This window comes from Notechis scutatus, chromosome 5, assembly GCF_049901735.1.
Source record: "Notechis scutatus isolate UNSWTSFEM ecotype Mainland chromosome 5, rNotScu1.2, whole genome shotgun sequence".
NCBI classification, from domain to species: domain Eukaryota; kingdom Metazoa; phylum Chordata; class Lepidosauria; order Squamata; family Elapidae; genus Notechis; species Notechis scutatus.
The window spans coordinates 29,441,643-29,468,713 of NC_142013.1; the positions used below are offsets into that span (position 1 = coordinate 29,441,643).

The following is a 27,071-nucleotide window of genomic DNA, read 5'->3' on the forward strand; positions in this document are numbered from 1 at the left end:
GATGCTGCCGGTTGGCCTGGTTCTATAGAACCTGCAGCTGTGAAGAGCAGCTGACATCGAACCGGTTTGGTGTTTGGCCCACCCACCTGCCCAGGCTCTAGGCTGTCCTTTATTCCCTGCTTTTTCCTCCTCAGCTGCTTTGCGAGGCACAGCTGAGGTTGAAAAAACAGAAAACAGGAGGATTTTCTTGCAAACGCTGCACACACGATTGTCCACAGTTTGGAGAACCAGTAAATTGCTCCACTGGCTGGTCCCTCTACTCCCCACCCACTCACTCCTTTACCTGGCATGCGAGCCATCCAACTTGCCTGGTTTGGTAAGTTGCTATTCTTCCTTTTTCCCCCCCCGACCATCAGCTGTTCTGCTCTGTTGGGAGATTTAGATTAGCTAGAAAGCAGGAAATCCTTGGCTTTCTTGCTTTCTAGCTAATCTAAAAGCAGAGCTGAACCTTCCTTAGGACTGAAGTTTCTATTTTCAGGGCAGACTAAGGTAGCCGATTGGAGACAGATAGATCTCTGTAAATCTGATTCTGTGAGTAACTTAATCTGCCTGCCTGCTTTGCCTGCTTTGGGGTAAAAGTTGCTCTTTTTTTAATAAAAAAATCAATATTTACATAAATATTTATAATATTTACATACAAGCCATGGCCACCCAGTCACATGACCACCAAGCCACACCCACAAATTAGGCCACACCCACAGAACCGGTTGTTAAGAAATTTGAATCCCACCCCTGGTATTTGGTACCTCTTAAGGAAAAATGCTGATTTTTGTAACATTTCTATTCACCATTTCCCTCAGCACTCAGTTCAGATTACAATGTAATGGAATGTGGAGAACATACACAAAAAAATGATAGACAGAGTCCTATAGCCAGATCCATGGTGTTCTTTGATTAGCAGATGTTTTTCTCACTGACATTTACTTATTTTCTATGCTGCCAGTGAATCACAACACAGCAAATAGATCGGCATAACAAAGAAAAAAGAGAGCTAAAATGTGTCTGGTGCATAGAATTTTAACGTTTTAAAAAGAAAATTGTACTGTAAGTTAGTGAAGTTATAAAACAAACCATCAAGTAACTAGATCCATTTTTACGATAGTCTTTAAGGAAATGCACTGGTTATTAAGTAAATCTCCCTTTGACTCTGCTTGTCACAAGCCAGTTGGGAAGACCACATGATCACTGTTTTAAATGCAAACCTGTTGCCAATTGCCACAAATGTGACCATGTGGGTGGTGTGACAATTGTAACTTGACAACAGGTTGTAAATTATTTTTCCCGAGGCTGACATAACTTCAAACCTTTGATAAAAAAAAAAATTATTATGAGGGCAAGAATACCTGTTTTGTCTATGTAATTCAGTTGATGTCATTTGGGATTAAAACTTTAGTTTGAGTTCTTGATATATAGTTCCATGCGAAAAAATATATAGTATTCTACATATATGCAATGATACTGATTTGATCATGCATTGATACCTAGCACTGATGATATTACCTAGTTCGGTAATGAAATGTTTGCAAGTAAACAACCAAGCTCAGAAAGCACAAAACACTCCACAGTCTTTAGAAGCAAGACAAATTTCGCAACAATAATGGTGCTGTCTAACCAGTATGCATGAACTATAGTTCTAGATGCTTTCTAGTTATGCAATTTGTGGACCAAATTCTTAGAAACTAGCATTTCCAAACATGTAATTTAAGAAATTGGCTCTGGCAATATTTTAATAATAAATCAAAATACAAGATATACATTTGTGGGGAAAAATCAGTTTGGTATATTCATCTTTATTAGAGTAACAGAAACTTGGTAACTGGCAGTATCAATAACTTATTCTCTCAGTGTGCTAGGTATTAGATAACTTTACAAATATCCATGTGTCCTGTAAATACAATAGACATATTTCTAACAGTCCAGGTGGGTTGTAAAAGTTGTCATTCTAAGTTAGCAAAATTCCAAGTGGAAAAATGTAACATTCAAATAAAAACCTGGCCTGGAAAAGGGATTTATCTACGTCAGCAACAGATGTATCTTTGCTTGAAAGAAACAAAATATGAGAATTGCACCTAGATGGGAGGTAAAAGGGATCCAATATATTTGAAAATGTTATCTGTAAATTCAGATTGTCTGTCTTTAAAAAACTGATTCATTGGATTATATTTATATTATATTATGGTTGTAAGGAATTTGAACAGATTGCAAATGGACAGATGAACAATGTTTATAAGTAATTCTATATAATAGGGGTCCCCAACTGCCAGACCATGGCCACTACCAGGCAGTGATCTGTTCAAAACCAGGCTGCCCAAAGTGGCAGACGAGCATGGATGTGTGCATTTCCCCTTGCATGAGCAATGGGTGAACACATGAATGCACACTCCATTTTCATGAGTGGTGGGTGCATGTGCCTGCCACTTGCATCAATAGAGGTGCATGCATACACACAGATGCCTGCTGCTCACACAAAACCATCCCCTCTCCCCTCGCCCGACACTGGTCCATAAAGTCGGAAGAGTTGGGGAACTCTGCTATATAAGACCAAACAGAATAAGTATGTAATATCTTATTAGAAGTAAAACCTAGTGAATTCATTGGGAAAAGATGAGAAAAGGCAGGCTGGTAATTCTTTTAGCTTTCCAGAAGGCCATCAAGATCTGGCTTTTTACTCAGGTGCTAGGCTATAGCGAGGGTCTTTGGGTTGGGGACATTGCAAGGGAACGATAGAGGTTTTAGTTTTGGTTTTGGTTGTGCTTAGATTTTTTTGGTTTTTGTAATTCAGTTGTTTTATTTTAAGATAGGTATCCATATAAATCTTTAAATAAAATGAAACTTATTTACTTTAGTCAATTATATTTTAAAAATCAGGTTTGCAGATTGATATATTGATGTAGGCTATTATTGAAGAGTATCTGGAAACTACAACTGGTAAAAAGTGCATGGGCACAGGCAGGTTTTGGGGCCCTAGAGTGGTTCATATTACGCCACTGTTTCTTAATATTGAGCCACAGTGGTGCAGTGGTTAGAGTGCAGTACTGCAGGCTACTTCTGCTAACTACTGGCTGCCTGAAATTTGGCAGTTCAAATCTCACCAGGCTCAAGGTTGACTCAGCCTTCCATCCTTCTGAGGTGGGTAAAATGAGGACCCAGATTGTTTTGGGGTCAGTATGCTAATTGTGTAAACCACTTGGAGAGGGCTGTAAGGCATTGTAAAGTGATATATAAGTCTAAGTGCTATTGTTATTGCTATTCCAGGTGCAATTCAAGGCATTGGTTATTATTCTTAAGCCCTACATGACACGGGTACAGGTACTTGAATATGAAACTTCGTCCCTATGAAACTGGCCTGCCCCACCTATGCCAGCAGAAGAGATATGCTGCCGACCCACTGGTCAGGGAATTCCAGCTAGTAGCATCTAGGAATGATCATTTTTTAAATTTCTGGAATCAATTATTTCCCTCTTCCTAATTTTAATTTTACGTGATTATTAAGCTTCCAGTACTGTTACAGGGACGATGCAAATAGAAAAATAGGGATCTTTTTGGTGGGAAGGTAAGTGTATTCGGTGTGCCTTCGGAGTTTAGTCATGTCGGCCACATGACCATGGGAGACATCTTTGGACAGCGCTGGCCCTTCGCCTTTGTAATGGAGAAGAGCACACGCCCCCAAGAGCCGGAAGCTACTAGTATGTATATGCGAAGGGAACCTTTACCTTTTACTGTTACAGGATAAATCCACTGTAAGATAGAGAGTAAAGTTAAATGAACTGTCCATCAGTTTTGCAACGTTTTTTGTTAATAAGTGCAGTTTAAAACTTTCCATGTGAATTGCTTATGAGGGTAGTCAGCAGTTTTAAAGGTGAAAAAAAAGCAGAGACTCCTTTAGAAAAGGAAGAAATTTTTCAGAATTGTTTTTTATTTTATTTTATTATTTTATCCCCCCAAAAATTGTTTATTAATATTGACAGTGTACTAGCTCTGTAAGTTATATGTTATACTTTTTGGAGTACTATGATATTTATAAGCTAATACACAAATCTATCACCTGTCTATATCTATCTATCCATCCATCCATTAAATTATTAAAATTATTAAATAGAACTTTCTTAAAATCCAGTCAACCTCGGTCAAATGGTATTGCGATTATGTTTTAATTTAAGAATATTGCATGAGGAGTAAAGCAACAAATGTTTGTGCAACAGTTTATGCAGCACACTCTCTTAAATTGCTGTCACTTTAAGAGAAACAGTTTTAGCATATTGCTTTTCTAAAGTACTCTTGTATAAACACTACACTGGAACATTTCATTAGCATTTAGAGAACAATAAAGAAACACAGTTTAATAGGGTAATATGTTTTAGTGACCTTAGCAGAACCCTACTTAACACAGTGGGATTTTCTGCAGCACAGAGACATAGGAAACTGTTCTGTATACATTTACTGTGTGGGATTTCCTCCTTCTGGGGAGCATGCGGTTTAGAGCAAAGGAAAATAACTTTCCTCCTGCAGTTTACCAATGAAAGAAGCATGTTAAAATACAGTGTCTGAGAGTGAGATCTAAAATTGTCTGGCAAAATTACAGAACTCTGTTACATTTGTAAATATGCTTTCATTATTAAGGAAAGAAACAAAATTAATTAGTTATTTTATGCATTTTGATTTTATATCAAAGCAGTGTGGTGACCATTAAAGGAATCTATATTTAAAGATGATGGTAATAGTCCGGAGGATATGTCTGTGGTATATATACATTCACTTGAATATTGCAGGCAACAAATATTGTCTAATTATTGGTACATGAAATGTGAAAAATTTAATGCAGTGAATTTTGTCGTAGTATACTGAAATATATTTAATATCCTGGTTAGGTACACAATTCACATTGTGTCCATAAGTGTGAATATTAAAGTGAGAATGAAGAGTGATAAAGGAAGTCATGTTTACTTAGGGCATGAACCATGAATTTTGGCTCTCTAATCCCATAAGGCACTTTTCCTTCAGCAATTTATTTTCCTTTTAAAAATGAGATCTTTTTGTCTAATTAAGCAGTGATGAGCTTTCAAAATATGTGCAAAGTGTAGATTTATGAAGGCTGGTGTCTTCATTCATATCAACAAAAAAGTGTCTTCAGTTCTTAACACATTTAACTTTTAAGCTTAAAGAAACTTTTTCCAAATTGTCTAACTTGATTATTGCACAGAAGAATGTCCCAATATTTTAATCTTTGTTATTTATTTTCTTTGGGGTTTAAAGATGTGTTAAAATTTGGAATGACAATTGTTATTTTAAAAGTTCACAAATTTGCAAAATTCTTCCCTAGACCTTAAAATTCTGCTTGCTTGTTTCCCATTAAGAATCCAAATTATAAAAATTAAATCATGTACATTTTCATGCATTTTAATTATTAAATGTTTAGCCTGTAAAAGTGAAACTTTTGACCTATGGCAATGAGACATTACATGAGAAATTTCAAAATATGAAGGCAGTGTGCTGTTTCATGGGGAGCTATTGCTAAAGTAACAGAATCTAGACCCGTTGGCAATCAAACCATGTCTAAATGATTGAAGAAAGTGCCTAGATTTTGGCTAAGAAATTAATGCCTTAAGCCAGGGGTGCCAAATTTGCAGCCTGCGGACCGGATGCATCACACACAGGTTACACTCACCCTGGCTCCACAAAGGCAAAAAATGTTGTGATACATCACAATATGTCATGTGACTTGATTGAGTTTGACCCCCATGACTTAAGTTTTTAAATAAAAAATAAATTACATAATGACCATCATTAAAAAATGTACACTATGTTAAAATAAAGAAATTTTGAAGTCAATTAGGAAATTCCAAAAACCCATAAAGGAACATGATAGAATGTGACATTTATATCTCTCCATTCTTTTATTTTATTTATATGATTATGTGCTTAAACAACGTTAAGGCCTGCTTCCTTGAATGGAAAATGTATTATAAGAATTTTCATATATCCAAATAACTTTTAAGTACCAATTTCCATTACGTCAGTAAAGGAAAAAGCAGTAGTATGGCCGTATTCTAATTAATATTTTTCCTTGGAAAAAATTCCAAATAAACTAGACAAAGTGACCAGCATAAATGTTGCAGCATAAATGTTACTTATTTATTCATCAGTATTATAGTCCATTGTGCTACAGAATATTAAGAAATATTAAAGGAATGTTCGTTTTCTGAAAGGACATTTTAGACAAGAAACAATTCAAGATATTTTAACATAATTCAGTGCTAAATTAACAAAAAACAGATATTGAATAAGAAGCTAAGGCCTATCCTGAAAGAACATCTTTTCATAAAAATATATCTTTCATGCAGTATTTTAGGTTATAAAACCCCTTAATTTTTAACTGTTTTCTAGTGTTTGTTAATGAAAATGAAGTACTCTCATTGCCTTAATGATGATTTCCAATTACATTTTCCTCAATTTTCAACTAATACAATTCATGTTCCTGCTGTCAGATTCTTTTTTTCTACATTGTGTTCAGTGTACATTTCCTTGGTTGAACCAGTGTGAAAGGCATTGCCAAAATCCAAACAATTTATATCCAGCACATTTCCTTCATCCACCCAGTTTCCTACTGAAGAATGATTGTTACAAAAATACTTATTTATATTGGAACAGAATGTATTTAAAATAATTGCAGCCCCTGCTCATTAACTCACATTATTTCTTTTTGGTAGTAATTTGAAGCATGGGAGACAATAAAGTTAAGTTGTAAAATCAGGGCATTTGCAACTATTGAAAAATTGGAGATTCTTAAGATGTTATGAAGACATGAAGAATATAAGCAAATTTGGGATAAACTGAAGGCTCAGACTGAGCTTAAAAAATTATATCTTTAGTTAAAAAAAAAATATTTGTGCAAGGCCTCTCAAAAGCTGCATGCTGTCAACTGTTCCCGTTCTTTAGGAACATAAACAGGATCTAGGGACAGCTTGTGCAAGAAAACAGTTGGAATACTGGAATACTATAGTTTTTCTGTAGCCAGCTTGTTTTTCGTCATCACCCTGTGTACGAGAGAAGTGTCAAGAGGTATTATGAAAAATTCTTAGCCCATTTAATCACAGTTGTAAGAATAATTTAGTATATTTTAAAATTCTAGCCCTGGAATGTTTCAACACATACATTAAAGTTTAAAAAGATTCTTCAGTCAATGCTTCAATAGCTGGACTCTTCAATAAAAAAAAAATCTTTTTTTAAAAAGAAAAAGTAGGTACAATAGACAATACTTATGGTAACAAAACTGCACTATGCTACACAGTCTTCATTTATTCTTCATTTATTCTGTATTTGTATCCTAATTCTGTTTCTCTACTTCTTTTTACATATTGGTTAAATATCTAATTGATAATCTATTGGAGTTAAAAGTATTTTAAAATAAATACTTTAAAATAAAGTTATAAATAAAGAGATAATATATGATAGCAAAACTGGGAGGCTGTTGTTTTGGAAACTGTATAGTCTATAATTTAGTTATTTAATGCTATAAGTGTAATACACACACACACACACACACACAGAAATGATATCTTTGTTGTAGATATTAATAAATATAACTATAATATAAATATAAAATATTTCTTTGTAAATATAAAATATTAAATGGAATATTTATAAAGATTATTAATGAATAAGCATGTGCAAATCCACATGGTTTTGATTTGTTGATTACCCAGGACAGAGAATAATACTATTTAATTTTGAAAAATACAGAGCTATCATAAATTACTGAATCAGTTGTCTAAGTCAGGAAAAGCTATCCTTACCAAAGTATCCATTCTTCCAGTGATAATATTAGTATCTACTAACTCGACTTTCTGTTATCATTAATGCCTTTAGAAAAGTTACTTCAGTCTGAATGAATGAGAACAGTATCCATGTTACTATATTTTTATATATGTTATTGCTATTGCTAGAAATAGTAAGTGTTCTCATGAAATAATTTCTATTATTAAAGAAATCCTATTATTAAGAAGAGTTTTAGTATTGATATAATGTGAATATTTTAACAAGGTGTGTAGCGCAACTTACCAGAATGGGCAATTGGAGATTTTAGTATTTTCTTTGTGTAAATCAAAAACTCTAATAGAAGTTACTATTGCATCTGTGTAGGTGTTTGGGTAAATATATTTGCTTCCCACTGATGTTGTGGCTATGTGTGAATGTTTATTTTATTTATTTATTTATTTGATTTGCCAATTGTTTACAAGATAATAAGTATAAGTGTATACATAGTTGTGAATACATGAAATGGGTACATATAAGAAAAATAAAAGAAGAATAAGAGAAACAATAGGACAGGGATGGTAGGCACGTTGGTGCGCTTATGCACGCCCCCTACAGACCTCTTAGGAAAGGGGTGAGGTCAATAGTAGACAGTCTAAGGTTAAAGTTTTTGGGGTTTGGGGAAGAAACTACAGAGTCGGGTAGAGTATTCCAGACATTGAGTATTCCAGACAATGTTTGTATGAGTACATTGGGAAGCACATATGCTGTGTTTTAGGTCATGTGATCAGGAGGGAGAAGCGATGTGGGCTTAGACTGGAGAAATCATCAGCATTCTGAATCAGTGCCAATATATTTTCTCCTGGGAATCCATTTGTGGTATTTTTCTTTATTGTTTTCTCTGCAGCTCTCAGCATGATCCAGTCCATTTTTAAATTTCATCTTTCTTTTCCCTGCATTATCAAATGTGTATCTTTCAGAATTATTCTGTTGATGGCAGACAGAATCTTAATTGACTATCGATGGAATAACAATATCTTAACAAAGAAACAACTGTCCAAATATCATTTGTACCTCATTTTTCTATTGTCATTTGCTGTGATAAGTTTGTATATCATTTTAACCTGTATGCTTTTCCTCTTTTATATTATTAGAATTTTAGATGGGATTGACTTGAATAAAGGGAAAAAGGCTACAAAATTAATCAAGGTCCAAAAATTTTTTAGGATATTTTATGAATGATCAGCCAATATGTAAAAATATATTTATTTATTTTATATTTTGCTTTTCTACTAATGAAAGCACATCTGCCTAAATGTGAGGAAATTACAGTATCTAATTAAAATTTAGAGACATTTAGATCCTACATGTTAAATGTTAAATGTAATTTCCTCCCTTTTTTCCCCTCCTTTTTTGGACTTTTTTCTTTTTTGTGACTGTTAGGCTTGAATGTCATTTTGTTTGTTACTGTTTTGTACTTTATTTTCTATGATAAAACAATAAAGAGAAAATTTAGAGACATATTAGTTTAAAGCATATAAATATTGTAAATCAATCAATCAATCGTGCCCACAAGTTCAAGCTACTTTAGAAACCTGGTTAACTGGCATGTTAATAATCATGCCAGTTAATCATTAACATACTTTGTTTTTCAATCGAACAATATAAAAAAGGTGAGGGGCTAACCTTGGCTTATAGTGCAACCTGGTTGTTAAATACTTGCACTCTTGTCTTTGGTCAATCATCTGACTGCAGTATTCTAGAAAAGCAAAAAAAAAATGGCCCCACGTAGAAACGCTAGTAGTTCAGGAAGCAGTTAACTAAGTGTTACTTACATGACATATTCAGCATTGTAATCATCCCACTTGTGCAGTCCTAGTCCTTTCCATTACTAAAGCCTTTAACAGCATATTCAACTATGAGCCTAAATCTTTAAGAGGAGTATAACTCCTCCCAGAATGCTGGCATTCATATCGCTCTGTTAAATTTTAGTCTGTGTGCCCAAGCTGTATTACTCAAATTAGATACTTTTTTGAAATTTTAAAAATCCCTTTGATTCCAGGAGATATTAGATTGTTCGGCATGGAAAGTAAATCTCAAATATCTCTCATCAGATTGAAGTACATATTAAGTATTCATTTGATTCCGAACAGTTCTTTATCCTACCTACTACAGTAATGAAGTTAATCTGAAGATAAAATCTTGCATTGGAAAATGTATTAGTATTTGTGGGTATGAACAAGATACATATACATAAATACATATACATAGTGTACAAATTCCTAACATGTAAGACTGATCTATAAACTTATAGGGATCTATAACTAAATAGGAATAATGAAAGATGAAACTCAAGGCTTATTTAGTTATATTATCTCTGGCAAAATACAAAAAAATACTATATTTTTTGAATACTCTATCTAAGGTCACTCAAATAATACAAAATACGAAGAGAAAATTTTGCACTGGTGATTATAGATTATCTGCTACCAGTTATCCTTACACAAAATTGTAAGTGGCAGAGTGGATTTTCAGAACTAAATCTACATGCACATGATTGAATGCACAGTTTCAAAGTTAAAATTCTCTCCTATATAAGATTCATGTGACGCTAGATATATTGTTTCACAGGAACTATCTTTATGTGTAGAGAAAAGCAAATATTGATTATTAAATGGGGGTATATTGTAATGTCCTATCAAAATCTTTTTTCTTACCAAAACAAATGCTCTTATGAGACTTCATTGTCTGCTGTCTGTACATATCCCAACAACTCTTTGGCTATATGAACTGATTGTATATGCTGATTTTGAAGGGGAGTTTTGTGTTTTAATATTTGTAAATAACTGGTATCACATTTTGCTGCATTGACTATAGTAAAAAATTAAGTAGGATATGCTGTTATTTTGTTTTTGATGGCATATTTTTATTTTTTATTGTTATTCTTGCTTTGGTGCTTTATATATATTATTGTATCTGAAAAACTATGCAGCATTATTCCTGGAATGGCATTACAACCCTGAAACTTTGACACCCCTATTCACCAATGTATTGTATATTTCATTTAAAAATACCCACAGTATATTTAATCCTGTAAATATATGAGCACAACTTCTACCCCCTCCCCCAAATTAAGTAGTTATTGCTTATTCCTTTGCTTTCTTACATAGATTTTACATAATTTTGTCTGAGAAAAGAGATTTTTAAACAGTTGTTTAGGATAAAATTGTACATTACATTTTGTTTTTCAATTTTGTGCGTGTTACAGTAAAATATACTACAGTCTTTAAAATGTGAATGTAATCTGCCTTAGCAACCCTGATGATAGAAATACATCAATAAACTGTGAAGATTTCCCATTTAGTGCATATATCTGTATAAAAGTGCAGTTCTTTTTTCATTGTAATTTTGTCCTAAAAACCTCGTGTGTGTGTGTGTGTGTGTGTGTGCGCGTGTGTGTGTTATTGCTCATTCCTCCCACAATCATGTGTATGTAAATTCATCTATTTTAAATATATATATACTGCCTATTATTTTAATAAGTTAGCTGTTGATATAAAGATTCGGGAAATGTTCCCATCTCCCCCCACCTTTCAGAATGCTATTTGCGAACCTTTATTTGAGAGCTATATTTTTCTACTCTGAAGTGTCTTCTTTATTTCCTTTCTTAGTTACAAACTGCTCTGAAAGAGCTTTTCTAGCTAAAAAAAAAGAGCTATGCTTGACTGATAATGCATTGCTTTGGATGGTGAAACATTATGAAAGTTTAATTTTTAATTAAATCTGAAATAGCAATTATTACTGAAAGAGATTTTAACCTGTTTCTTTTCAGAGTGCCTGAAGTTACATTTTAGATGCTGAAATCACTGCACCTTAAAAACAAAAAAAAAAAGGTTGAATTGAATTGCATTCCTGTAAGTAAAAGATTTTCTAATACTTTTTGTCAAACACACATAAACAGAATATGTGGATCTAGGGATGTACATCTTATATATACTTACACAGAAAAACATGCACATATCAATACATAGCAGGAGTTATACCATATTATTTTGTTTGTGCTTCCTGATTCATATGTAATTATGAATGTTTTAAACCTTTTTTTTCAAAGGTCAAAGCAGTGTTAAACGTAAATGAGAATAGGAAAAAGTTTCTTGGGAAGATTCAGATATGAAAAATAACAAGATGTGTAATTCCTTGTTGTGTTTATTTTGGATATCTGAACTTTTGCACACCATGGTCAAAATAGTACAGTTCATTCCTTTTGGACAACTAAGAAATTATTTCCAAAATCAAAGATTTTAAGGACATTAAGTTGCAGTATCTACTTTTAGTTTATTGTTAGAATTCTTTAGCTCCACTAAGTAAATCCATGGGCAGAATAATGCCCAAGATGATCAATATGAGGAATCCATTTTCACTAAGTCTTATTAAAGACTTAGTCTTTAATAATTTAATTGTTATTAAATAGTTAGTAACCTTGGCAGATTTGTTTATAGTTGGCCATGTATTTTCTAATAGATTCCAAACTATGTTTTACATTCCTTGCTAAAATGCAAATTAGTGTACAATTTTTCCTTCTTTTGCTAATTCCTTCTTTTTCTAATTGGGAAAATGTATTTATCAGGAATTGCAGAACTATCACAGTGTTTTTGGAACTGTTTCTTTTCATACATAGAACTACATCTTTATCCTTTCTCTCTAGGAGTAGTGAACAGGATTAGTGGACTTAGTTTTACACAATTATGCAAGATATTATTTGGTTTCATTTCTTTAAAATGCTGGTTTCTTTTCCTTCTTTCTCAGTTATTTTTATGTATGTCAACATTCATTATCCTACTGTGCTTTCATAATAATTCCAGTTCCAATGTACAAAATTGTGTTCTCTGTCATTTTCCAGTTTATGACTTCAACTCATCCATCACTTCATGCAATTCATGACTATCTCTTATTCTTTGTCTTAGAACCTTTATTCTTACCTGTAGGTTCCATATAATCTTGCTTTGCTTTGTCACATTTCTTGTCTTTATGATCAGCAAACTGGTTTTCTAAAATATGGTGGTTAATCAATTTTTAATAAGTACCGTTAATCTATCTGCTTCTTCTGAAGTAGTAAGAATGCTAATAATAATAGTATTAATATAGTTTTTATGTTGTTTTAATTCTTGAGAGGGAGCCACACAGAGTTTGGTATAATATGGGTGGTTGTATAAATGTTTTAAATGATATGTCTGATATCATTTAAATTTTCTTTACTTAACAGAATTTTCTTTGCAGTACACAAATCTACCTTTAGCTAATTTCATACTTATCTTTTTTGGATGTATTCCTAATTGATACCCCTTGATAGTTGATAACCCTTACTTTTATAGCAGTAAGCTTATATGAAAATAAACTGAAATGCTCATTCTCAGTTTACTCAGCATGGTTGGGTTTTACAAGTACTTAATTAATTTTTGTAAAAATATATAAAATTGATTTTATTGTATCAGAGTTCATCTAACTAAGGAGTAAGCAAGTTAACTATGGCTTCCCAGCCCCTCTTTTTAGTGTGTAGAATATCTCCAGAATAGGCAATACAAATGTTAGACAGTTTTTTGTGCTTTTACTGATGCATTTGTGGTGCTTTTTGCATTTGACAATGATTAAAGAATAAAACAGAACTTTATTGCAAGACTCTTAACTAATTTTTTTAGTTTGTAACTCTTCAAAATGAGATAGAAAAAAGTTAGGAAAACATGACATTGTGGTGACATCATCTGTGATTAGCTATAGTTCCTAAAAAGACTCAGATGAAAAAATAAGTTATACTTCATAATCCCTGGAGAGAATTTGCACAGCTGTGATTTAGCTAAGTAGACAAAACTATTGATAATTTTATTACTTCCTTATGCTTTGAAATGGAGGAAACAGGCAAGTGAATGATACATTTGTCAACTCATCAAATATTTCTATGGTCTTTTTAGAGTTGCCAACAGAAAGGGAGGAGGAGCAGTGCGGCAGTTTGAAAATCGAAAGTACATTCCATAAATAGTTTTCAAAGATAGTAACTAGGTGATTGAAGTTTCTGCCAGGCAAAATTCTAATGGAGAACATAATTGATGACTCTTGGCTACGGATGTGTCCCATTGGAGAATATGAATTATGATACACCCAGGGGCTGAGGGGAAAACCAGGGTCAAGAGACAATGAATTATGTGTCTCAGAGTCGGCTACACCAGGCAGTGCCAGACATTTTAACTCCCAATAAATCCTTTTGAAGTTTTGGAAGTTTGTCTCGAGACTCATGATTTAATTGGGGTAACTGCCGGAATCCTGACAGCTAGAGTTAGGCAACTTTAAAAAGACCAAAGAAATATTTTATGAGTTGACAACATTTAACGAATTTTACTTCAAAATAAAGAAGTTCAATAAAATGGAGGATGTAGTTTCTAATAAAAGCTTACGAAATCCTACATCCATCCTGTACTTCTCCTCAAAAATGGGCACAACCTTCAAAAGCTGCATATCTTGTGCAAGATAAAATATTATGCTTTAACAGTTGTTAGTCTCTCTATATAGTTCTTTTTTTCTTTCTATTATATTTTATAAACATAGACACTTTTTACTGTTTCACTACAGTGATATTTATGTAACCTGATTAGAAATTATTGACATCATACTATTTATAAAGATTAAAGTATTGAACATATAGAAAAGGGGTGTCAAACCTGTGTCATCACAGCATTGTCATGTGACATATCGTGACTTTTTCTTCCTTTGCTAAACTGGACATTGGTATGTAAAAGGAACTAGAGTTAAATGATATCTCTAACAGAATAGTTTGTTTAAATGTAAAAATGTTTCTGCTGTAACTTGTATGGGTAACCTGAAGCATTATAAAAATAAATGCATTATTCTAAACACTCAGTCTATTTCTTTGAGATGTACTCTTTCCAGCCTTGAAGGTGTAAATCCAATCTGTTTTATGACAACTAAAAGGGGATTGCCTCTTGTTATTGAATTTATTTCATTTGAAGAAGAAAATTCACAAACTTCTTTGAGTTGAAATTTTCTTTAGGTATCAATACTATATTATCCTCTAAGGATCAAGTAGCTTCCCAATCTATAAAATAGAGTTCATCATGTGTTGCAACTATTTTAGTAGTTCATCTTCAAAATATTTATAAGAGACTAGTAAACGACCAGGTCCAGGGATTTTCCTTATTTTGATCTTTTTTATAGCTCCCTTATTGTTAAAGGTCTATTCCTCCCCCCGTTTTTTTCTGTGATCTCTGATAAATTTTGTTTCTTTAAATAGAATTTTTTTCCTGGCTCCTCCCTCCTTCTATCTGTCTGTCTGTCTTTTATTATTTTCTACAAATAACTCAAGGTGATGAACATATCCAACACATCATCTTCTTATTTTTTCAGTCACAACCTGTAAGATGGGTTGGGTTGAAAGAGAGCAACAGTGTCACACAGTTTTATATAATTTAGAGTAATATAGATGAAATATGTTTGCATCTTTAAATTATCAGTTATTATGTTATTTTCATCATTTGCTTTTAGTATATCTTTCTGTTTTTCTTTGTTCACTTTATACGTCAATCATTTCCCTGCTTATTTACAAATTCAAAATTAATTTAAGTTGCATAAATCTTTTTTACCTTCATTTTTCTTACTGTTAACAAAGACAACCGCAGCATTGTGACTTTCCTTTTCTTCAAGTTTGCTGGATGAAAGGGGAGAAAGCCTTGCCAGCTGTTTGATTGAGTAGCTGCTGTACCAACTGTACCCCACCTGAGATCTTCCTGCTGCTATGAAGGTGCTATTCTTCTGGCTGCAATGATGTGGGGCTTGGATGTGTAGCTCCTATAACTTCCACATGTTGCTCTTCTCTTCCTTTCTCTAGGTCCTATTGACTTTTGGACCTTAACCATTTTCACTAGTCTACTCCATTAGCCTAGCCTGCTGTACTTATCCTAGACAATTGCCTGATCCAGTGCCAAGTTCCATCACTGATCTGGATTTTTGCCACTCCAATTTCCTGGCCACCTTGGCAACTGATCCCTGCTGCAAGGAATTGTTGCTATTGTTGATAGCCATTATGAATGGCATTCCTCCCAGAACTGGCTCCCATTATTGGAAACCCATTGTTAATTGACTGGGTAGCTGGATTTACTTACTATTACCATCTGATGCCTACAGCAATGTCTTAGGCATGGTAAAGCACTCCAGAACTTGGAAGCCTCATCATGACTCAGATTTTATCAGTGGAAAGAATGCAACTCTGTCATTTTTTGCCCTTGCCCAAAAACTTTCTCCAATGTTCACTGTGACCAACTGTTCTTAGAAAAATGCTCTGTCTTTTTATGGATGAGCCAGTCATGCAACTAGAAGGCTACAAAGGATTTGAATCTAACTACTGTCTCACAATAATTATTTGTACTTTCTTATGACTTCAAGATTGTAGCTACAATTATGACTTTAAAAGAAATAGCATACTGCACTACCATTTTTGGCCAAAGTTTTACCTTGTCAGAGCAAAATTTCTAATAAGCAGTCTTCCCCTGCTTGCCAATTTTTACTTTTAAAGTAAAGCATTGTTTGTCACTGTGGTATTATTCTAACAATATTCCTGTTTGTGTTCTCTTAAAGCATGATATTGCAGCAGACTTTACGGGAATAAATTTTGGCTACCCAACAGGCATTGTTCACAGATATATTAGTGCTGTACATGCTGACTAACAAAGTATGGCAGTTTGACTTTTTAAGGTATACTTTTGTGACACCTAAGGCTTTCTTGGCCCTTTCTTTAGATACTGTACTTTGAATTACTTGATAGCCATTTTTTGTTATGTGTGACAAATGGTTCTTCCAGGTTGATGAGATGTGCATATTTTATTGTTTCCAAAGCAAGAGATCAGAAGTGTGAAATGAAATATTGCAGGAGGCATAAAAGTGTAGAGATGAAGGTAGAATTTGCATTGGCTTCACTTCAGCACAGATGGTGAAAAACTTGAAGCTACTTTTGGGTCCTGAGACCTTGCCCCCTCAGGCTAATAAATAATGGAAGAAACAGGGAAAATTAATTCCACTGAGATCAAATGATTCATACTCCTTAAAAATATGAGCCATGGGAAACCTGCCTGAGTTTCATTGTATTCTTGTATGCTTTGAAATATTTATTCAGTACCGTAGGATTTCTAATCAGCAGTTAATCAAGGCTTAATAAAATGAGATATACTGTTAATGCAGCATAGGCTTCCCATATTTCCTGTTTGCTGAATTGGAAGAATAACTGCATCTTTATCATAGTATAATGAACCAAGAATATCCAAGACTAAAATGTTGAATTGTATGCACAATGAAGCTAAGCCAGGCTGATGTAGCAAGGAAAATATTCAAATTTAATTTCAGGAACAGGTCACTAAAAGCAGAGGGTTAATAAGCATAGCATATTAGTTTGTTGTTTAGACAAAGGCAGAAGATCAGATCCATGAGATTACATCAAAGTTTTTCATGTCTAATTTTCAGTTGTGCCAGCAGTCTTGTATGTACACTTACTGTGAATGGTGCTTTTTTGGTGCTTTCGACTACCTGCACATCAGCTGTTCTATTGCTTTTGTGTATGTGTATGCATCTTTGAATCGGTTGCTTTACTCATAGCAACTACCTGGGCAATTATCTGCATTTCTCTTGGCAAGGTTTGTCAGAAAAGGTTTGTCATTGCCTCCTTCCTAATTCTGAAAATGACTGGCCCAAGGTCACCCAACTGGCTTTGTGCCTAAGCTGACACTAGAACTCATGGTCTGTGGGTTTCTAGCTTTAGTACTGCATCAAGCTGACTCCCTGTCACTGTGTCTTGCATTTTCCAAGTCTGAGAGTCCCAATGGGCATTTCAGAGAAAGTCTCAGAATATCAGCCATCTTTTTTTCCAGTCTTTCTCCAAGTATGTACCAAATTGAAGTCCTACAAAATGCAATATTTCTGATCTAAGTAAATTATCTTTTCATAGATATAAGTCAAACTAATATTTTTCTTACTTAGGGGAGTTTAGTGATTTTTTTGTCAAGTCATATCAAGCTTTAGTGTCATTTTTTTTTATAAGTGTCCCACTTCAATACAGTAGTTTTGCAATTGTATTATGTGAGGACATTATGGGGGAAAAATAGGCTTAGAAACATTTTTTTTAGAGGATATTAGATTAATATTTCCATTATGATTTATCAAGTATTTTGTTGTTGTCAGCGAACACCATGCTATATGAAAGTTTGGGATAGACAGATAAACCACTGCTACCTGAATTCTTCAAGATATGTGTCTTCAAAAGAGATGTACCTGGCCTTATCCAGCCCAATTTCTGGTTGGTCTAGAATTTTTGGAAGTTAGAAAAGCCTTAGCTATGTTGTCGTTTTTTTTTCACGGGGCAGAAGAATTTATTTATGAGACTGCTTTTAAACTGGAGGCTAAAAAAATCCAAGCTAAACATCACAATATAAAATATTATATTATCTGAAACCTTTCCATACAATTAATTCTACCTGGATGAATGATTAATATAGAAGACTGCATGAAATATATTTTGAAGAAAGTAATATGTACTGCATTGGAATCATCCTACTTCAGTTTCTGGAAAACATTAAAGCCAGTTTTACCTTGTATTATCTGAATAAATAGAACAGGGGTATTCATAAAGCAAGAATACTTAGGGTAAATTTTGGCAGGCTGAATAGGTGAAAGACATGAGCCTAGAGGTTTCTGAACGTATTTTGAGAAAATCATGCCCAAAATGCAATGGCCTTTGTAAGACAAAATAAGTTGTCATGCTGAAAAGTAGCAGCAGCTGCTGTGTTAAGCTGTTAAGAGCCTTTTAAAAAGAAATCAAAACAGTGTGGGTGGTTGTGTCATCTTCACTTATACAACACCTAAATGAATGTCTAAAAAATATCAGTAAAAAACGAATGCTTCCTTTATATTGTGTGTCCAAATGAAACAAATAAACAAATGCTTAGTTGATATAGATGGCAACAAATGAACATTTTAAAAGCATGTCTAATTTCTGAAGCAGTTTAAAATTAAATATCTGTAAAATGTAATTACAGATTTTTTTTCCATACTCAACTAGAATACTTAATTTTCATTTTCATTGAAAATCAGTGTGATTTGAAGTATCCTTGTACAATGTATTTTGTTAAAACGTATTCCTTGAATCAGTTATTATCAAAAGTAATAATTGATTTAGGAATTTATCTTTTATCTAGGATACTAATTTCTGAAAACAACTTCTGATAAATTTCATATGATTCATAAACCATGTAGAATAATTATTTTTTTTAGCAAAGGTAATCTTTAGGAATCATTTCATTTTACAGTTTGTTGCCATCTTTCCCCATTGTGCCAATACATTTTTCTTTACCCCTGATATGAGCATTTTATTTTCAGGGTATCTGAGACGATTTCTCTGATTTTCTGATTTCTCTTTGAAAGATCCATTTTCTATGAAATTCTATTTCCATATTTTTTCTTCTCTTTACATCATAATAATCAATGCATTTCAGTAATAAATACAATGTGAATAAGAATTTGCTTCATATTTTATAACAAAGTAACATTATTGCTTGACTTTTATTAGGGCCCAGATTGGAACATATATACGTAGATTAGTGTACCATTCTATAAATATTTCCACCATGTTTTAGGTACATAAAATGTCTTATCATCTGAAGCTTCTTTTAATTTTACCATATTGCATTTGATCCACCAGAAGTGAGATTTCATGAGGCCCTGCTAGGCAATTGCTGCCTTGTTCACCTATTGTTCCTAAGAAGGGAGAAGCCACATAATGTGCCATATCTGCTAGAATACTTTTTCAGATGCACTTTCAATAAGTATGGAAGATACTGTGCTTCATAGCTCTCAACACAAAGTATAAAGAAACAAAGAAAATATTGAGCTCTTAATAGTCAGTAGCTTGTAAGGGTAACAGACAACTACTAAACATGGAGCAAAAGAGACTTATTATCAGATATGAACAAAATAGACATGGAGAAAAATGAGTTATATCCATCCACATTGAAACTTCTTAAATATCACACTGTCAGCTGTAGTGAACCAGATAGAATTTCTTCTATTTTATTTTTATTTCAGTTGCGTGTGTGTATTCTTCTCCAGTGAGAACTTTTATCTAATTAAATTCATATAAGTAGAAATTTGATGTATCTTTTCAGTAATTATATGTTACCGAATCATTTCATGACAAAATAAAATTATCTTGATACCAAAACATAGCAAAATATAGGCACAACATCTATGATATAACTAAGCCACAACACCTATGATATAATTAATAAAAACCTAGGTTTCTATTAGGTTTTTATTAATTATATCAAAAAAAATCAGCACAATTTTATTCCTTCCATAAGTGAATGTAATTATTTTACACTTATATTCTTTTTTCATCAGATCAGTTTCTAAACCAGAATTTAACCAAATGTTGGAAATGTACTATGTAGATTTTACATGATACTTGCCTTATATTGGCAAATATGGAGAGAGTTAAATACGCTTTGCAGTTTTAATGCCTCTAGATGCATTTTGAGATCTGTTTTCCAATCATCAGAAATAGAAGAAATTCTATTTCTACTTGGAGCTATATCTTATGAAGTAAAATGAGATATACATCCTCTCGATATTCCAGAGATCATGGCTTCTATACTATGATTAGCTTTAAATATACAAAATTAAATAAATCTGAAACCAGTGTAGCTGTGAAGTGTGGATACTTGTTTTCATAAATATTGATAGGTATGACAATCTCATTTCTATGATCTAAGAGTTTCCCATAGGGAGTCTTGCTTAAAGCATAAGCTGACAGTAAGTACTGAAGGTGTACAGTGCTTTGTATAAGAAGTAGATCATTGCAGTGGGCTGCTTAGATAGCCTTGACAAAGGAAGACAACAGTAATTAGGATAACCTTTAAGAGAAAATAAATAACAGCTCAATTCTGGAAAAGAAAGGAACATAAGAAATAGGCTTAAAAGAACTCCTGAATTGATTCTATTTGGAATACTTCTTAAAACTTTGGAAAAGTTAGTAATGCCAAAATGTCCCTGAAGAAACATTATCAATCTATGTGATTTACTTACATTTAAACTGATGCTTTAATTTCATGTTCAAACTTTAATATTACAACAATAACAATAGTTAATCAGGCAAATAAGCATAGGATTTCAACTGAGGTTGGTATGCAGGATTTAAGATCAAAGAAGTTTTAAAAAATTATTTAAAATAAGACATTGTAAAGCAGAGAAGAAGGGAGATATATGAATCCAGAACATTTGTACAATTGTATGAATTTTTAATAAAGCAAATGTAATATAATATAATGACTCATGGGGATGAAAGAAAAGAATGTGTAAAAGTAAAGCTGTCCCAAAGCAGTTGCAAATTATTATATCAAAATTCTGTGAGTTTTCTAATCAAGTTGTACTATGCTATGTCAAAAGGAAAAAATCTTCAGATGAGGTAAATAACCAATATATTATTGAATTCAGATTCATGCAAAATATGCTGACAAATATCAGGATCAGAGTGGACCATGCTTAATAGCAATCCCAGCATTGAACATTTATAATGAATTACAGGTCAACACTAATTTACATATTTTGTTTGCAAGCTTTATTTTAAGTAGGTAAAATTACATGTTATATCCCTTTTTGTTTTTGGGTGCTACTGAATGGAATATTATTTTTTAAAAGCACTTCACAGGCTGAATAATATAGTTAGAATAGAATATTTATCTGTGAGTATGATGAATACGAACAATTAATTCTTAAATTTTTTCCTCCGTATGCATTGGATGACGAGTTCCAGACTTCTCAGTCAGAAATATCTAGGCATAAAATTGGGAATAGCTTCTTAAGAGTTCCACAGTCTTCTGGTACATGTGGTCTAGAACATTGATGATGACAACTAAAGTGTTTTAATCTGGAATCAGTTTATGGAAAGAAAGAGAGAGGGAGAGGGTGAGAGGAGAGGGAGAGAAAAGAAAAATAAATGAGCAAAAATTAGCACCAAGTTCCAAGTTATTCATGGATGAACTAAGTAGTGTTTGTTACAAATATATAAAAATATAAGGGTGCAATGAAAATATTACGCATTATCTTTATTGTGAGGTCTTTTTTCTGCTGTTCCTCAACAGTATTGATTCATAGTAAAAGTAATCCTGCTAGCCTTAATCAACTCATATAAATTTGTGATCTCAATAATAGATGCAAATAATCCATCTGATATTAAAGCAAATACACCTTAATCTCAGACAAAATTAGAGTTACATTTCCATCTCAACATTTTTACTTTTATGTAGTTAATTGTATTTTGTACAGAAAGAATGAATGTATGAATGTCTAGTATATGCAATATTCCAGTTGGGTGGGAATCTGAAGCATCTAACAAAGAAACATTGTTTAATTAATTTAAACAGTAGTTTTTATTTTGCTTACATAATACATACAACAGCTGCAAAAGTAATTATTCTAAAATAAAGACTTCAGTATGCCCACCTTTAATATTTCCCTTTTCTTAAAATGGAATAAATCCATGAAAGCAAGATAATTTTGGGCATTCAGAATATGTGCAATGATTTGACTTGGAGGGACTGATATCTTGGTTGGAGATTCTGCCAGAATGTGAAGGCTGAATATCATACTAAAGCTTTGAGCTCCATTTGGTGCCTTTTACTTCTGTCTTGTTTCTATCTGTGCAGGAGATGTGAAAACTAGCTTTGTCCTGTTTCCACAGCAGGGTTTTGGTTTATTTTGTTTTTTATAGCATTTTATTCCATGGCCCAACTCCAGAGCAGAACGTATTGCAAAGATGGATTTGAATGTCACATTTAACAAAATGACTTGTGTATGAGACAGTCTTCACTGCTATACAATTTTAAAAACTGATTAATTAAGGGTACAGCATAATTTTAATAATTTGTTGGCTAATACATGGAATAATTATATTTTACTTTACAGTTGAATTTAACTGAATAAACTTATAATTGAAATGTGTAGGCTAACAGTTCTCTGGCTTGTTTTTATCTTTTAGGTAACAAAATTATATGTATATTTTTGAAGTGTGGTCCTATATTTTCATTATTAACAGTGATTTTTCATATTATATGCAGTATATTTATGTCTATTACAGGTGAATACATATTTTTGTGTTCTCAGTTTAGTTGTAGAACCAAAAGTAATATTAAGAATCCTTTTTAAATGAATGGTACGAATCTCATAATTTTTGTAAACTTGATAGAAACAAAGAAAACTCATTGGTATTCTGTTCTGATAGAAAGTATATTATTCAGTGATAGAGTTATAAGTGCTGAGGATCTTAGGACAGAATTTAAAAGAATGAATGCAATTTATTATTGTCTGAAAATTTTTAAAACTGAGCCACATACTGATAAAGAAAATTCTTATAAAATACGTTTCGTGCACTAGTAGCATACCCAGTCTTCTGTATTTCAGTCCCAGACAGTATATGCTACCATTTAGAACTGTATTTAATTTAAATTCTATTACTACTATGGTTACTGGAATAATGCACAGTCTAAAACTAATGAGAGGGATACAGTAGGTAGTTTGCTATTCTCAAAGGAAAAACTATTGAATAAATAGATGAATGATGCAAGTAAAATGCTGGTGCCAGCGCTAATGGATTTTGATCTATTAACTGTCTTCAAAACTAGGAGTACCATATCATAGGTAAAGGACACTTTTCTACCCAAATTCTCCAACACCCCCACTATTTACTGGGAATGATTGGTGGATTTTAACTGGAAACAAAGCATTTTTGGACAGGTATATTATAATAAATACACACAGAAGATCAATAGCTGTATCCCATATATGTTTTATCATTTTATCAAAACTGTTTTCTTATTTCTGTGTCAACAGTCCAACCTTATGCATGCTAACTTAACAGTGAATTATTTGATTTTAGTAGGGTTCATCTTATTTCTCTTAACTATTAATATTGATTGATAAAGAATATTTGTAGTCAAGGGTTGAAACGAGGTATCCCTGGTGCTCTCAGTTATTATTATTATTTTTTTTGCAGATGTTTCATTATCCAAACCTGGCAACATTATCAATACTAGTAAGGAGTGGGATTTGCTTTCAATTTATATTCTAATGGCTTGTCCTGTCAGTGTTGGGGGGAGTAGTCTTCGATTAGGGTTAGGGTTTAGGGACAGCATAGCATACAAACCAATTAAAGCCCTCCAAACATCCTAAGTAAACCAAAAGATCCAGCAACTACAGAACAAAAACAGGAGTCATGTATAGTGTGCGTTGTAAAGACTGCAATAGACACTATGTAGGACAAACAGGCAGAAGACTAGCAGAAAGCATCCATGAACACCAACTAGCAATCAGAAGACCTGATAAAAACTCTTTAATTTCACAGGATATGGACAGACCTAACCATAGTTTCAACTGGGAAACTGTGACCATTCTAGGCCAAGCCAAGTCTAAAAGTGCTAGAGAATTCTTGGAAGCTTGGTACTCTGACAATTGGCCATCAATAGACACATAGACATAAACAATATCTACATACTGTGCAAAAGAGACAATCAAGTCAAAAGGGGAATAAAAAGACTAAAACACTTCTGCACTAGCAATCAACACTCAGATGAACCAAAATCTAACAATAAAGAGGCCAAAGAATCTTTAAGACCACTGCCGCCAACACTGACAGAGCAAGATAAACTGAGAACAAACTTCATTCCTTAGTAGCACTGATGATATCTGTCTTGGGTAATGAAATGTCTGCAAGAAAACAACCAAGCTCAGAGAGCAATAAGGACCATTACAACTTCTAATAAATTATCTCAAATTGAACTAAATATTATTCTATTAAGAATAATATAAATATGTTATACTTTTTAGTAAGGAAGAAATTACGGTCTTGAAATATAGAACACCGTGTGTATTGCAGGTCAGTTAGTGTTTCCATTTTGCAACTTCCAAAAATGTGGATTTCTCCCAAAATTTTCAGCAGTACTATGCTGACTGGGAATTTCTGGGAATTTCACACACACTTTGGAAGTTGTTTAAGAGTGAGAAATGAACATGTCTTCTCTCTGAAATAGGGAAATATGTGTATCCTTTCTTAGATTTGTAATGCTTGTTTTTTCATATTAGATATTTCAGTCTTTCTTCTGAATAATTATAACCTTTTCATTTTAATGAAAATATTTTTTCTGACATTGACATTATTCTATACTAATGCTTTCTATATTATCATTTTAAGGTGAACACCAATCAGTTGATATCTTTCTGTCAAGTGTGGGAAAATCAGGAAGTCCAGGCAGTTCGAATGATTATAAAGGTCTATTGAAGTTTATGCTCTCTACAGGAATCTGAATGGTCAAAACAAATAGGTGGTAGATAAGAGTTAATAGATTTCAAGATGTTTCAGCTTCAGCTTCGGAAGAATGGAGAATGTTAGCTTCTTCATTTGTGGCAGGATCATGAGCTGAGGAGAGGTTGACCTTGACATTTAGGAACTGGAAAGGGGCTTTCCAAAACCTAGATTGGAACTATATGCCTCTGTCTGAAATGGGTGCTGAGATCAGGCCATGATAGTAAAAGATGTGGTCTAGAAAAAGTTGGGTAGTGCTTATGGCATTGAGCAATCCCTTGGAGGGTATCAAATGAGCCATCTTGAAGAAAAGATCTTTTACCACCAAAAATGGTAGTGAAGCCTAGAATGGAGGTAAATTAGTGATGAAACCCAGAAAGACCATATGCCATGGGTGTGTCTGTGGTGGGGTGTTAGTTGTATCTGCAGGCTTCTGATAGCAGAGTTTGGCCCTCCTACATGTGTAGCAAGAGGCCATGTATTCCTTGATGTCTGCTGCCATCCTAGGCCACCAGAAGTCTTTTCAGATACTATGCAGAGTTTTGAACACTTCTGTAATGACCCAGGGCACGGCACAGAGGCAACACAGTCAGCTGACAGTTCAAACACCCTTTTATTGCTCCAAATGTTCCCCAAATAGTCCCACGTTTCTGGCAAGTCCCAGGCACACACACACCTCTAGCAGCCTCTAGCTGCAAGTAATCCAGCACAAAGCTGTGAGCACAACAGCTGCAAAACAAGAAATCCATCAGGGCAAGGGAATAAGTCAGTTAGTCCAGGAAGCAAAGGAATAAGGCAATTAATCCAGGAAGAAAGAAATAAAGCAAAAAGTTCAGGAAATGTCCAGTGTTGGCAACGGCACACAACCTTCCATGAATTCATTGTTTGTTCCTGACAAATGCCCCTCCCCACAGCGTCTCCTTAAGTCTCAGCGCCCAAGTGTGCCTTGTGGAGAGGGACGGGGTGCTTTCCTCCTGAGTAGTCAAGTCAGCCTGCACTGTTCCCACCTTCTCTCCATTCTCTGTGCTCAAGGATCAGGAGGGGGTAGTCATTGCTCATCGCTTGAGCTCTATCTCTCATGTTCAACTGCTTAGCCTCTCTTAGTCATCCTGCCCCTATCCCTCCCTGTCTACAAGTGGTGTCAATCCTGAAATGCCCTGGCCTGACTCGGCCTGCTCTTCCTTATTTTCCTCCAAAGCCAATGAAGCCCCTTCCTCAATCTCTGTCAGTTCCAGTTGATTCAGGCTCCTTTGGGGGCATGACAACTTCCCTCAGGCTCAGCCTAGACATCTCCTACACTTTCTATCCTTTCTAAAAGTAATTTTATTTGGCTTTATTTTATGATGGTATTAATATTAATACCATCAGTATATTGTACTTGCTAATCTAAAGTGCGACAATATCTACTCTGCTGTATGTTACAGACAGAAATTGCAGGAAGTTGTTTCCAACTTTTTTAGCTGAAACAGATCCTGTTATCTGTAGTATCCCCAATGTATACATTACTTGGAAAAATAGTAACTATATGTGTTGTAATCATTTCTGGAAGAGGAAGTTAAAAAAAAAAGGATAGGACAAAAGGGGCTATAAGTTAAAATTTAAAGTTCAGCTAGGCAAGGATGAACTGAAATGGAAAAAAGTGATTAACTGAGAAATGAAATGTAAACTGTTGGTTATGCAGTAAGAAAAAGAAAAAAATATATAGATGAGCTATAGTACTAAAAGTTAGAGATCAAAGAATTATCTCAAATTGAAATCCAAAGAGACACCGGGAACTATATGAAGAGGAGAAAGTATGCACAATGAGGTATAGAGCGAAAAGTAGTTTCATATAATTGATTAAAAAGCAAACGATTAAAATAACAAACTTTTTTTCCAGTTAACATAATGATATCATAGTTAAGTTTTAATTAAATTG

General features: G+C 33.6%; 1 protein-coding gene across 6 annotated transcripts in view; it reads left to right on the forward strand.

The window, feature by feature from the left end:
• The window catches only part of ZBTB20 (zinc finger and BTB domain containing 20), a 477,851-nt gene that overhangs the window by 134,000 nt on the left and 316,780 nt on the right, over positions 1-27,071 (forward strand). For 3 of the 6 annotated variants that reach the window (XM_087966401.1, XM_087966403.1, XM_087966400.1), the window contains exon 3: positions 11,585-11,666. The exons of the other annotated variants lie outside the window; for them this stretch is intronic. The gene's annotated coding sequence lies outside the window, so the exon portion shown is untranslated. The remainder of the gene's footprint in view (positions 1-11,584; positions 11,667-27,071) is intronic. 6 annotated transcript variants of the gene reach the window in all.